The sequence below is a fragment of the Uloborus diversus genome, chromosome 10 (genome assembly GCF_026930045.1).
Source record: "Uloborus diversus isolate 005 chromosome 10, Udiv.v.3.1, whole genome shotgun sequence".
Taxonomy (NCBI): Eukaryota; Metazoa; Arthropoda; class Arachnida; order Araneae; family Uloboridae; genus Uloborus; species Uloborus diversus.
Window position 1 is genome coordinate 71,896,945 of NC_072740.1, and position 15,295 is coordinate 71,912,239.

The following is a 15,295-nucleotide window of genomic DNA, read 5'->3' on the forward strand; positions in this document are numbered from 1 at the left end:
CAACAATGATTAAAAGCTTTAAAACTAATGCAATAATTTCAAATGCATTTGTTATGTTTCAAGAAATCAATTTCCATACTAATGTCAATATACAAAATCATGGAAATTATAACTCTACAAACTCTTAAGTTGGTACTAAATGAGGTTATTCCCATTTCTTTGCATTTTTCAGTAATAACCAACAAAACGTGATTCATATCAATCAAAAAACTACTTGTCACTCTTATGACAAAATAATTTAGGCATCTGTAATGATAATTCACTTTGCCTGTTCAAAGGGGATATTTCCTCCAATGTTCCACACAATAATTGTGTATCTTCTCATTTTTTTCCCATATAAGTTTTGCAGCATATACAGAGTTATTACATGAAAACGTCCCTACATTATTTGTAAAAAGTAGATTAAAAACTGATTTTATAAAATTCGTTAAATCTGAAGTGACTCACTTCGGGCTCCCTTACATATTATTTAAAGTACGAGAAAAATAAGTTTGCAATAAGGGAACATTGGCTCAAACCGGGTAAAAGAGGGGATCTTGAAGAAAAAACTACTATCTAGGAATAAAAAGCTTTATTTTATCCCAGAATTTGTTCAGTGTGCTTTCTGTTTGCTGCAGTCACATGTTCAAAACATGTTAAAGCATATTCAACAATAGTGGGTCATTCCATACAAAATGAGCAAAAATGACAAAAAAATGGTGGCCATATGGTAACAGATTTTTATGAAATTTGGTATACAGGTTCCTTTTATGCCTATATAGAAACATCTAAAATATTTTTGCTTAATATTTTTTATTTTAGTGGTTACATGTGATTGAAAATTGGTCACTTTGAACAGTATTCTCATAAATGCTAAATGTAGCATTTTTGAAGGCTTGTATTTCACTAGCTATTTAATGTAAATATAAAAGTTACTTATTGCTGTAATCTATAGAGTATTACAATTCATCTGCTTTCAGTATTTTTTTCAAATTTATTATAGTTAACTTATAACCCTGTTTTAAAAACTGCAAATATTTCAGTTTTCTCATAATTAAGCATTTTATTTTTTAATCTCAAGCTTTAGGGAATGTCTTAGCTGTGCTGAAATTAATACCCAATAATGTACTAAGTCATAAAAGAAATACCTTACTTTTGAAGTTGCATTTTAACTCTTATCTTCAAAATCATTTTTGAAAGTAACATTTTGTAAAATCATGATTTTCCCCTTCACACAGGCACAAAAATTTTATTGACGGAAACTTTCAAATTTTGCAATAATATAGAGCAGTATTTCTACTATTTGCTTAAAGAAATTCAAAATTGGTTTTTGATTTCCAAGCTTAAAATAAAATTCAGAACAATAGCATTTTCTTTGTGTTTTAAGTGAAATTATAAGAATTCAAAGTTCTAGTAAATGATGCAAAAGTAACTATACCTAACATACATTCATTTCAATTTTTAAAAAAATGTATTGGCATAATGTGAAATTCATAAAAAAATTAGTGGATAAAATTTATATCTTAAGCAAGAATAATAATAACTTCAACAAATGCATCAAAAGAAATGTTTTTTTTACTCTCTACAAAAGCTTTTTCGATCGGCTCAGTTTTTTGTAGGAAAATCCAGTTGAAGACATTAATAGTACTTTCATTAGTATAGTTTTCAAGTAGTTTCAGACAAGCATTATCTTTAATAAGTCATGTGTTCTTCAGTAACGGTCCATGTAGATTCACTAACTTAATAAGAAAATCACTTATCTGAAAAAATATAGATGCATAAATTAATGTGTAGAAACACATTACCTAGCCACAAATAGTTGCTATATGTGTAACAAACAAATAAAATTATTGACATTGGATTTAGGCATGATTTTTAAACTCTTTTTTTTTTCAAACATATGCTCCTTACACTGATGACTGAGATAGATGTGAGACAAGGAATTTAGAAGTTCAATTGTTACTTGAGATGAAACAATAATTTCATATCTGCAAAATAGTTATGGGTATTTCATTAAATTATTACTGAACTTAACTTTCAAGATTGATAATTTTTTCTGATGACACAAAAAATACCTAATATTTGTGCTTGTGGCAGACAGATGGAGAATATATCTTGCAGTTATAATTGGATTATTGTATATCGTATGCAAGCTTGTTTTGACAGATAATAGTTGCATAGTTTCATCAATGCCATAATATGCACTTTTGCCATTGATAACTTTTTGCCATTGAGAGGAAAATTCAACTTTCAGTAGCAAAATTATATTTAATTATGCATGCTGGAATATTATATACTTCACAATATTTAAGGAAAATTTTTGGCAAGTACTTCATAAATATACTTTTGAAAAAAATGAAACACGAAAGAAATGAAGAATAAATACCTTTGTGCTGAAAAATTAAAATGTCAGTAATCCAACGTTATTAAGCACAAAACTTGCAAATGATTGCAGACACGTGTTTCGGTGTTACAAGGAACACCTTTTTCAATGCAAAGAAGTGTGAGCTTTTGGATGAAAAGTCATCCGAGAAAAGCAACACGGTGGAACAGGAGGTAGTATAAATATCAAAAAATAGAAATTAAACAAAACAAAAAAGATAAAATGACACATGGAGACAAAATTTATTATATAATTCCATCAGGAAAAAACCGTTAAGTAATAAATTTTAAAAGAAAACCCATAAACAATGCAAAAAGTCCAAAAATGAAACCACTCTGAATAAATTAGCAATAAATTTACCAGCGGGAAAAACTATGTATGGAAGCAATGTATCAAATGGAGAAATGCAGAAAAAACAGAGTGAAGGATAAACATATTGGAATTAGTTAATCACAAAACGAAATAAGAAAGCAAAAAATGAAAAAATAAAAGTAAGAAATGTACGACGTTTACATAAAAATAATAGAAAATCTAAACCAATTTTAACAAAGGAGTCCACACAGAAGAAAAATAGGGAATTGCAGTAAGATCGTTAACTAAATTAGAACGGTTCCTCAGGATGTGAAAAGATTCCCAAAAATCAAGATCCAACGAATTGGGGCATTTTTGGATAATTTGATAAGAGCTAAAATCAAAAGAGTGATTCGATTCCCAACAGTGTTGAGCAATACTGGATTTATTCAGCTGTTGTTTTCTCACATAGCTTTGATGTTCTTTTAACCGAAATTTCAAAGAACGGCGGGTCTGTCCGATGTATCCGAGTCCGCAATTGCAAACAATTTTATAGATCCCACAGCAATTAAGAGGGTGAATAGAATCTTTAAGAGAAGAGAAAGAAAGTTTATTAATAGGAGAAAATACCACTTGGAATTGGAATCGCTTCAGAATCTTAGCAACCTGAAAACTGATACCAGGGAAGAAAGGCAGAACAACTAAATTCTTAGTGTTAAAAGTTCTATTAAGAACAACATTTTGAGATTTTTTGCAAAGTTTTTTATAAATGGAATCAACTAAGGTGGGCGGATAGTCTCTATCAACAGCCACAGCTCTTATATAGTTAAGTTCCGCATTAAGAAGCTCAGGTGAAGAACAAATATTCATTGCACGATAAACATATGTGTTGAAAGCTGAATATTTTTGATTAGGAGGGTGAGACGATAATCTATGTGGGGGTAAGGAAACAGCAAAAGGTTTACGATAAACCGTAGTTTCAAAACCGGACTCAGTTCGAGAAACGAGAACATCCAGAAATGGAAGGCAATTATTCTGTTCTTTTTCACAAGAGAATTGAATATGAGGATCAATGGAATTTAAAATGGATAAAGTATCATCAATGCTTAGTTGACCGTGGTTCATAAGAACAAAACAGTCATCAACATAGCGAACATAGAATTGAAACTGTAGTTTCTGAAACAACTTGACCTCAAAGTAATGCATGTAAATATCACTAAGGATGGGGCTAAGTGGGTTTCCCATTGCCAAACCATCCAACATAGTATAAAATTTACCATTAAAAACAAAGGAACTTTGCCTTAGACAAGTATGAGTAAGGAAAACTAAATCCTCAATTTCCTTAGAGGTAAAATGAAATTCAGACAGTCTACTCTGAAGGCATAACAATGAACCCTCGACCGGAACGTTCGTAAATAATGAGTTTACATCAAAAGAAACCATAAAAGAATTATTTGGAACGCAATTCTGAATTTTTTTGACAAACTCGATAGAGTTTTTTACAGTGAATACATTATTACTCATAAGAGGAGAAAACACAGAGACTAAATATTTTGCAAGTTTATAAGAAGCCGTACCAATATTGGAAACAATCGGTCTGAAAGGAATGCCAGCTTTATGTACCTTGGGTAAAGCATAAAATCTAGCGCAATTAGCAATAGAAGGAATAACAGAGCGTTTAACATTTATTGGAATAGACTGAACAGACTTGACAGCCGAAGAAATAGTCTTTAACTCATTTTCACTAGGATCTTTAGAAATCTCTAAGTATGGACCAGAAGAAATCAAATCATTAGTTTTGTCAACATAAGATGATTTGTCAAGAACAACAATTTGACCACCCTTGTCAGCTTTAGTAACAACAATATCTGAATTAGAAGTTAAATTCTTTACAGTACGCCGAACAGTATTAGTAAAGACGGGATTGGAAATTCTAGAATTAAAGTCCACATTAGAAGCAATAAGATGCCTAACGCAATCTTTTTGATTGGATGATAAGGCACTAAATTTAAAAGCTTTCTCAATAGGAGCAATAAGCTTAGAAAAAGAAGGTTTGCTGGCCAGAGCAAAGTTATCATTGCATTTTAGAGCATTAATTTGAGAACTATTTAAAGGAACACTTGAAATATTAACGACAACATTTTTATTTACCACTGGTAAATTTTCCGAAGGAACAACTTTCGAATTTCTACAAAGTTTAGCTAATTTCTTTTTCAAAACAACTTGATGATTCTCCGTAGAACGAAGGGTTCTAGACCAAGAATTTCTATCAACATAATCAAAATCAGAAATATAATTTGAAATAGAGAGATGCAAATCATAGAGCTCACGTTCAATAAACGAGAGGCGTTTCCTAGTTTCTTGGATCGAAGCTCTAAGTAGAGCCAATTTCGACCGAAAAATAACTTTATCAATTTTTACAGAACGTGGTAAGTTACATTTAAAAGAAATAAAATTCGGAATAACTTTCCTGCGCCTACATTCTTGAAGAAATTTTAAGTGGTTCAAAAAGTGAAACTTCTTAATACGAAGATTGCAAAACCTATTGATTTGAGACATTCCAAAAACAAAATAACAAAGTACATAAGAACAAATTATTATCAAAAATACAAATCAAATTAAAACAGTAACAAGGCAAAAATGAAGCAAAATTCAAAACTACCAAATACAACAAATACAACCAAAATTCAAGGCAAGAAGAAAGAAAAAAGAAAGTAGAATGCAAACGTACGGCCCGTTTAAGCCAACTAAATAAAGAATAAATACCTTTGTGCTGAAAAATTAAAATGTCAGTAATCCAACGTTATTAAGCACAAAACTTGCAAATGATTGCAGACACGTGTTTCGGTGTTACAAGGAACACCTTTTTCAATGCAAAGAAGTGTGAGCTTTTGGATGAAAAGTCATCCGAGAAAAGCAACACGGTGGAACAGGAGGTAGTATAAATATCAAAAAATAGAAATTAAACAAAACAAAAAAGATAAAATGACACATGGAGACAAAATTTATTATATAATTCCATCAGGAAAAAACAGTTAAGTAATAAATTTTAAAAGAAAACCCATAAACAATGCAAAAAGTCCAAAAATGAAACCACTCTGAATAAATTAGCAATAAATTTACCAGCGGGAAAAACTATGTATGGAAGCAATGTATCAAATGGAGAAATGCAGAAAAAACAGAGTGAAGGATAAACATATTGGAATTAGTTAATCACAAAACGAAATAAGAAAGCAAAAAATGAAAAAATAAAAGTAAGAAATGTACGACGTTTACATAAAAATAATAGAAAATCTAAACCAATTTTAACAAAGGAGTCCACACAGAAGAAAAATAGGGAATTGCAGTAAGATCGTTAACTAAATTAGAACGGTTCCTCAGGATGTGAAAAGATTCCCAAAAATCAAGATCCAACGAATTGGGGCATTTTTGGATAATTTGATAAGAGCTAAAATCAAAAGAGTGATTCGATTCCCAACAGTGTTGAGCAATACTGGATTTATTCAGCTGTTGTTTTCTCACATAGCTTTGATGTTCTTTTAACCGAAATTTCAAAGAACGGCGGGTCTGTCCGATGTATCCGAGTCCGCAATTGCAAACAATTTTATAGATCCCACAGCAATTAAGAGGGTGAATAGAATCTTTAAGAGAAGAGAAAGAAAGTTTATTAATAGGAGAAAATACCACTTGGAATTGGAATCGCTTCAGAATCTTAGCAACCTGAAAACTGATACCAGGGAAGAAAGGCAGAACAACTAAATTCTTAGTGTTAAAAGTTCTATTAAGAACAACATTTTGAGATTTTTTGCAAAGTTTTTTATAAATGGAATCAACTAAGGTGGGCGGATAGTCTCTATCAACAGCCACAGCTCTTATATAGTTAAGTTCCGCATTAAGAAGCTCAGGTGAAGAACAAATATTCATTGCACGATAAACATATGTGTTGAAAGCTGAATATTTTTGATTAGGAGGGTGAGACGATAATCTATGTGGGGGTAAGGAAACAGCAAAAGGTTTACGATAAACCGTAGTTTCAAAACCGGACTCAGTTCGAGAAACGAGAACATCCAGAAATGGAAGGCAATTATTCTGTTCTTTTTCACAAGAGAATTGAATATGAGGATCAATGGAATTTAAAATGGATAAAGTATCATCAATGCTTAGTTGACCGTGGTTCATAAGAACAAAACAGTCATCAACATAGCGAACATAGAATTGAAACTGTAGTTTCTGAAACAACTTGACCTCAAAGTAATGCATGTAAATATCACTAAGGATGGGGCTAAGTGGGTTTCCCATTGCCAAACCATCCAACATAGTATAAAATTTACCATTAAAAACAAAGGAACTTTGCCTTAGACAAGTATGAGTAAGGAAAACTAAATCCTCAATTTCCTTAGAGGTAAAATGAAATTCAGACAGTCTACTCTGAAGGCATAAGAATGAACCCTCGACCGGAACGTTCGTAAATAATGAGTTTACATCAAAAGAAACCATAAAAGAATTATTTGGAACGCAATTCTGAATTTTTTTGACAAACTCGATAGAGTTTTTTACAGTGAATACATTATTACTCATAAGAGGAGAAAACACAGAGACTAAATATTTTGCAAGTTTATAAGAAGCCGTACCAATATTGGAAACAATCGGTCTGAAAGGAATGCCAGCTTTATGTACCTTGGGTAAAGCATAAAATCTAGCGCAATTAGCAATAGAAGGAATAACAGAGCGTTTAACATTTATTGGAATAGACTGAACAGACTTGACAGCCGAAGAAATAGTCTTTAACTCATTTTCACTAGGATCTTTAGAAATCTCTAAGTATGGACCAGAAGAAATCAAATCATTAGTTTTGTCAACATAAGATGATTTGTCAAGAACAACAATTTGACCACCCTTGTCAGCTTTAGTAACAACAATATCTGAATTAGAAGTTAAATTCTTTACAGTACGCCGAACAGTATTAGTAAAGACGGGATTGGAAATTCTAGAATTAAAGTCCACATTAGAAGCAATAAGATGCCTAACGCAATCTTTTTGATTGGATGATAAGGCACTAAATTTAAAAGCTTTCTCAATAGGAGCAATAAGCTTAGAAAAAGAAGGTTTGCTGGCCAGAGCAAAGTTATCATTGCATTTTAGAGCATTAATTTGAGAACTATTTAAAGGAACACTTGAAATATTAACGACAACATTTTTATTTACCACTGGTAAATTTTCCGAAGGAACAACTTTCGAATTTCTACAAAGTTTAGCTAATTTCTTTTTCAAAACAACTTGATGATTCTCCGTAGAACGAAGGGTTCTAGACCAAGAATTTCTATCAACATAATCAAAATCAGAAATATAATTTGAAATAGAGAGATGCAAATCATAGAGCTCACGTTCAATAAACGAGAGGCGTTTCCTAGTTTCTTGGATCGAAGCTCTAAGTAGAGCCAATTTCGACCGAAAAATAACTTTATCAATTTTTACAGAACGTGGTAAGTTACATTTAAAAGAAATAAAATTCGGAATAACTTTCCTGCGCCTACATTCTTGAAATTTTAAGTGGTTCAAAAAGCGAAACTTCTTAATACGAAGATTGCAAAACCTATTGATTTGAGACATTCCAAAAACAAAGTACATAAGAACAAATTATTATCAAAAATACAAATCAAATTAAAACAGTAACAAGGCAAAAATGAAGCAAAATTCAAAACTACCAAATACAACAAATACAACCAAAATTCAAGGCAAGAAGAAAGAAAAAAGAAAGTAGAATGCAAACGTACGGCCCGTTTAAGCCAACTAAATAAAGAATAAATACCTTTGTGCTGAAAAATTAAAATGTCAGTAATCCAACGTTATTAAGCACAAAACTTGCAAATGATTGCAGACACGTGTTTCGGTGTTACAAGGAACACCTTTTTCAATGCAAAGAAGTGTGAGCTTTTGGATGAAAAGTCATCCGAGAAAAGCAACACGGTGGAACAGGAGGTAGTATAAATATCAAAAAATAGAAATTAAACAAAACAAAAAAGATAAAATGACACATGGAGACAAAATTTATTATATAATTCCATCAGGAAAAAACCGTTAAGTAATAAATTTTAAAAGAAAACCCATAAACAATGCAAAAAGTCCAAAAATGAAACCACTCTGAATAAATTAGCAATAAATTTACCAGCGGGAAAAACTATGTATGGAAGCAATGTATCAAATGGAGAAATGCAGAAAAAACAGAGTGAAGGATAAACATATTGGAATTAGTTAATCACAAAACGAAATAAGAAAGCAAAAAATGAAAAAATAAAAGTAAGAAATGTACGACGTTTACATAAAAATAATAGAAAATCTAAACCAATTTTAACAAAGGAGTCCACACAGAAGAAAAATAGGGAATTGCAGTAAGATCGTTAACTAAATTAGAACGGTTCCTCAGGATGTGAAAAGATTCCCAAAAATCAAGATCCAACGAATTGGGGCATTTTTGGATAATTTGATAAGAGCTAAAATCAAAAGAGTGATTCGATTCCCAACAGTGTTGAGCAATACTGGATTTATTCAGCTGTTGTTTTCTCACATAGCTTTGATGTTCTTTTAACCGAAATTTCAAAGAACGGCGGGTCTGTCCGATGTATCCGAGTCCGCAATTGCAAACAATTTTATAGATCCCACAGCAATTAAGAGGGTGAATAATAGGTTTTGCAATCTTCGTATTAAGAAGTTTCGCTTTTTGAACCACTTAAAATTTCTTCAAGAATGTAGGCGCAGGAAAGTTATTCCGAATTTTATTTCTTTTAAATGTAACTTACCACGTTCTGTAAAAATTGATAAAGTTATTTTTCGGTCGAAATTGGCTCTACTTAGAGCTTCGATCCAAGAAACTAGGAAACGCCTCTCGTTTATTGAACGTGAGCTCTATGATTTGCATCTCTCTATTTCAAATTATATTTCTGATTTTGATTATGTTGATAGAAATTCTTGGTCTAGAACCCTTCGTTCTACGGAGAATCATCAAGTTGTTTTGAAAAAGAAATTAGCTAAACTTTGTAGAAATTCGAAAGTTGTTCCTTCGGAAAATTTACCAGTGGTAAATAAAAATGTTGTCGTTAATATTTCAAGTGTTCCTTTAAATAGTTCTCAAATTAATGCTCTAAAATGCAATGATAACTTTGCTCTGGCCAGCAAACCTTCTTTTTCGAAGCTTATTGCTCCTATTGAGAAAGCTTTTAAATTTAGTGCCTTATCATCCAATCAAAAAGATTGCGTTAGGCATCTTATTGCTTCTAATGTGGACTTTAATTCTAGAATTTCCAATCCCGTCTTTACTAATACTGTTCGGCGTACTGTAAAGAATTTAACTTCTAATTCAGATATTGTTGTTACTAAAGCTGACAAGGGTGGTCAAATTGTTGTTCTTGACAAATCATCTTATGTTGACAAAACTAATGATTTGATTTCTTCTGGTCCATACTTAGAGATTTCTAAAGATCCTAGTGAAAATGAGTTAAAGACTATTTCTTCGGCTGTCAAGTCTGTTCAGTCTATTCCAATAAATGTTAAACGCTCTGTTATTCCTTCTATTGCTAATTGCGCTAGATTTTATGCTTTACCCAAGGTACATAAAGCTGGCATTCCTTTCAGACCGATTGTTTCCAATATTGGTACGGCTTCTTATAAACTTGCAAAATATTTAGTCTCTGTGTTTTCTCCTCTTATGAGTAATAATGTATTCACTGTAAAAAACTCTATCGAGTTTGTCAAAAAAATTCAGAATTGCGTTCCAAATAATTCTTTTATGGTTTCTTTTGATGTAAACTCATTATTTACGAACGTTCCGGTCGAGGGTTCATTCTTATGCCTTCAGAGTAGACTGTCTGAATTTCATTTTACCTCTAAGGAAATTGAGGATTTAGTTTTCCTTACTCATACTTGTCTAAGGCAAAGTTCCTTTGTTTTTAATGGTAAATTTTATACTATGTTGGATGGTTTGGCAATGGGAAACCCACTTAGCCCCATCCTTAGTGATATTTACATGCATTACTTTGAGGTCAAGTTGTTTCAGAAACTACAGTTTCAATTCTATGTTCGCTATGTTGATGACTGTTTTGTTCTTATGAACCACGGTCAACTAAGCATTGATGATACTTTATCCATTTTAAATTCCATTGATCCTCATATTCAATTCTCTTGTGAAAAAGAACAGAATAATTGCCTTCCATTTCTGGATGTTCTCGTTTCTCGAACTGAGTCCGGTTTTGAAACTACGGTTTATCGTAAACCTTTTGCTGTTTCCTTACCCCCACATAGATTATCGTCTCACCCTCCTAATCAAAAATATTCAGCTTTCAACACATATGTTTATCGTGCAATGAATATTTGTTCTTCACCTGAGCTTCTTAATGCGGAACTTAACTATATAAGAGCTGTGGCTGTTGATAGAGACTATCCGCCCACCTTAGTTGATTCCATTTATAAAAAACTTTGCAAAAAATCTCAAAATGTTGTTCTTAATAGAACTTTTAACACTAAGAATTTAGTTGTTCTGCCTTTCTTCCCTGGTATCAGTTTTCAGGTTGCTAAGATTCTGAAGCGATTCCAATTCCAAGTGGTATTTTCTCCTATTAATAAACTTTCTTTCTCTTCTCTTAAAGATTCTATTCACCCTCTTAATTGCTGTGGGATCTATAAAATTGTTTGCAATTGCGGACTCGGATACATCGGACAGACCCGCCGTTCTTTGAAATTTCGGTTAAAAGAACATCAAAGCTATGTGAGAAAACAACAGCTGAATAAATCCAGTATTGCTCAACACTGTTGGGAATCGAATCACTCTTTTGATTTTAGCTCTTATCAAATTATCCAAAAATGCCCCAATTCGTTGGATCTTGATTTTTGGGAATCTTTTCACATCCTGAGGAACCGTTCTAATTTAGTTAACGATCTTACAGCAATTCCCTATTTTTCTTCTGTGTGGACTCCTTTGTTAAAATTGGTTTAGATTTTCTATTATTTTTATGTAAACGTCGTACATTTCTTACTTTTATTTTTTCATTTTTTGCTTTCTTATTTCGTTTTGTGATTAACTAATTTCAATATGTTTATCCTTCACTCTGTTTTTTCTGCATTTCTCCATTTGATACATTGCTTCCATACATAGTTTTTCCCGCTGGTAAATTTATTGCTAATTTATTCAGAGTGGTTTCATTTTTGGACTTTTTGCATTGTTTATGGGTTTTCTTTTAAAATTTATTACTTAACGGTTTTTTCCTGATGGAATTATATAATAAATTTTGTCTCCATGTGTCATTTTATCTTTTTTGTTTTGTTTAATTTCTATTTTTTGATATTTATACTACCTCCTGTTCCACCGTGTTGCTTTTCTCGGATGACTTTTCATCCAAAAGCTCACACTTCTTTGCATTGAAAAAGGTGTTCCTTGTAACACCGAAACACGTGTCTGCAATCATTTGCAAGTTTTGTGCTTAATAACGTTGGATTACTGACATTTTAACGAAAGAAATGGTTATAAGTCTTGGTAAACTTACAATAAATAGCCATAAATAATGAAATTTTACCTCAGTTCAAGGTACTCTAGTAAAAAAAAAAAAAACAGATTCCAATAATTAAAATTTAATATTATCTAAAAGACACTTCAATATGTTACGTAAAAAAAAATCTGAGTAAATTTAGAGCATTCCCTCATGCTCAAACAAGCACCTGAAAAAGAGAAAAAAATGAAAATTTCAGAAATTTTTGATTTTTTCAAGTACGATTTCATCATCAAGGAATTCAAAAAGAATTACTAAATTAGAGCAGATATTTAATATTAGATATTTTTTTAATGTGAGTCATTTTTACTGTTATTTTTTCATTAAAAGAGCTAGAAGATTGATATGAAATCTGAAGTAAATTGGCAAGTTTTCAATCTTTGTTAATATCTCAGATTCAAAAAAAGCTCCAAATAAATTTTACTTTGCTCTTTCCTAATAGAGATTTGTTTATAGAATGCGGAAATATTTGTTTTTTAAGTGTGCGTTTATAACTTGCAGAGTTATTGAGTCACAAACTGGCTGCCTATGAACTCTAAAATTTTAGGCTTAACATAAGAATCAACTTCTAATTTCAATAACAAAGCAACAGTTTTTAAACTTTCATACTTTGCATTCCCTCATTGATGTGCATGATTTACCTAAATAAAAATTTTCATTGAAATCTGTGACATGTCAGCCACAGCTGATTTGCTCATTTCGCATTGGAATGACCCTAGTGTTAAAGTAGTAGGTATATTCAACAGAAGTGAGTACCATTTCTCTATCAATTGCAACAACTTGGTGTGAGAATGTTCAACAGAAGTGAGTATGGTTTCTCTATCAATTGCAACAATTTGGTGTGAGAATTGCAACTGATAAAGGAACAGCAAAAAGTTTGAAGCAGCATTCTTAGTTCTTGTAGTATTATTTTTTCCCTTGGTCCATTCATTAGTGACATACATTTGCTAGAATGAGCTCTACATCGGTCCAAACAGAATAGCTTTAACACTAAACATACCACTACCCAATTTAAAGACAAGTATTTGAACTTATGCATTGGAAATGCGCACATCATCTTAACGCTTTTGCACATTTGTTTTCCTTTAGAGGTAAGCAATGTTGTTTTTTTTAATGATTTGTTCATCAGAGGATCGTTCATTCTTTTGACCCGTTCCTTCAACTCGTTAATTTGAATGACTTTGTGAGTTAAAAACTTCGCCGTTGCTCTGCACGACATAGGGGAGATCGGGGTTAGTTGTTACAATTTTTTTCAAAATTTTTTTACGCTAAACTATTTCAATTATTTACACAACTGAAACTTTAAAATGCATCTAGATTGTTTACCATTAATAACATATTTTTAAAAAAATGATTAGAAGCCACTACACCAAAATATTTCAAGTTTTTTAAATAGATGTAGATTGTAACAATTTACCTCACCACCGGGCATGTTGTTACAGTCTATGGGGTTAGTTGTTACATGAGATATATTTTAGTAATGAAATGAATTTTACATATTTTCTGGTTTATTTTGTTAAATTTTAAAAATTCTTAACCACGTTAAAAATCATAAACCTTTTGGCTTTACAGATTTACTTCATTAATGACTTATGCTAATAAACTATCATCATCATCATTGTCCGCGCGCACGCGAATTACAATTTTTACAAGCATATAATTTAGCAAACTTAGCACATCGGTCATGTGCCCATTTGTCACAGTTACGACATTGAAGCCGTTTAGTTGGATTTTTGGATTCTGAGTACGGTTTAGAGCACTCTATGCAGAATCAGTCTTCATCATCTTCATCCGAAGGACGCACTGTTTGGACGCATCTTTTTGCTTTTTTTTTTTTTTTTTTTTTGCCTTTGTGCCTGTTGATTTCTTCTCTGTTAGACACAATTTCCTTTTCACAGATTTTTGTTTCCCAGCTTCGGCTTGAAGACATTTTTTACTGGTGTCTATATTAAAGTGGCGCTGACCTATGGTTTCCGCTTGTGAACTGTCTTCTCGTTTACACTGCAGCAGCGTTGGAGAAAGACCTATACATAATTAAGACCTATACATAATACATTATTTATTATTATTATCATTGTTGTAATAATTATTATTATTTATTCAACCATACATATCAACAATAAATTAAATCACAGAATGAAAGATATCAGAATTATTATTACTATCGTCATCCAATTACAGTATTTTTATGAATTAAATCATGCAATAAAACAGATCAGCAATACTACTTACCATCACTAGCATTTTTTATCCTACTGCAGAATATCTCTAGTGTCATGAAATTCATCGGCTGCCTTTCGTAATGAACTACCTGCAATTACTTCTTCAGCCACATCCAGGTATGTTTCTTTAGGTGTTTTGCCCCTGTCTGTCTTGTTTTCATAGTCCCCTGCCATATCACATTTAAAAAGAAAACATAATATTAAATTAAAACTTGCATGGGGCAAGTTGTTACTTGTAACAACTAACCCCAACAAAATTGTAACAACTTGCCCCATACGACGTCACTTTAGTTTTTGGCACATATTATTGGTACTATATTATTAACAAAACTTTTAAATATGTTAGCACTTACCTAAAAATGTAGGCTTTCACGTGGTATAGAAATAAATTCGTTGTCTGCAATGGCTTCGTCACAAATAGAAAAATAACTGCGGAACGAAAAATTACTTTCAGACTCAAAAAACCATTTTCCTTGAGCACTGTCCATGCTACTGACTGCAAGCCCTCCAGTGATTGTTAGGGAATGCAGATGGGTGAGTGCTATCATCTACTGCAAGGAAAGTCAGTTTCTCCTGGCAGTATTTAAATTTGAATGCAACAACTTACTCCAAGTAACAACTAACCCCAGTCTCCCCTACTTACGTACATTCGAAATGTTTCATTAAATCAGTAATATTATTTTAAGGAAAAATAACTAAAATTATCTAAAAGTAAAAAAAAATCTATCATGAAAAATTAATCAAAAATATTTTACTTGGGGTCAGATGTAGAACGTTGAGATAAGCACAGTTAAGCTGCTTCTTCGTCAGTAGGAGGGAGCTCATACCCTAAAAAGAGCCTTGCAGGTTTCAGAACGCGTTGCAAGTCAGCAAGTAAACAAGGC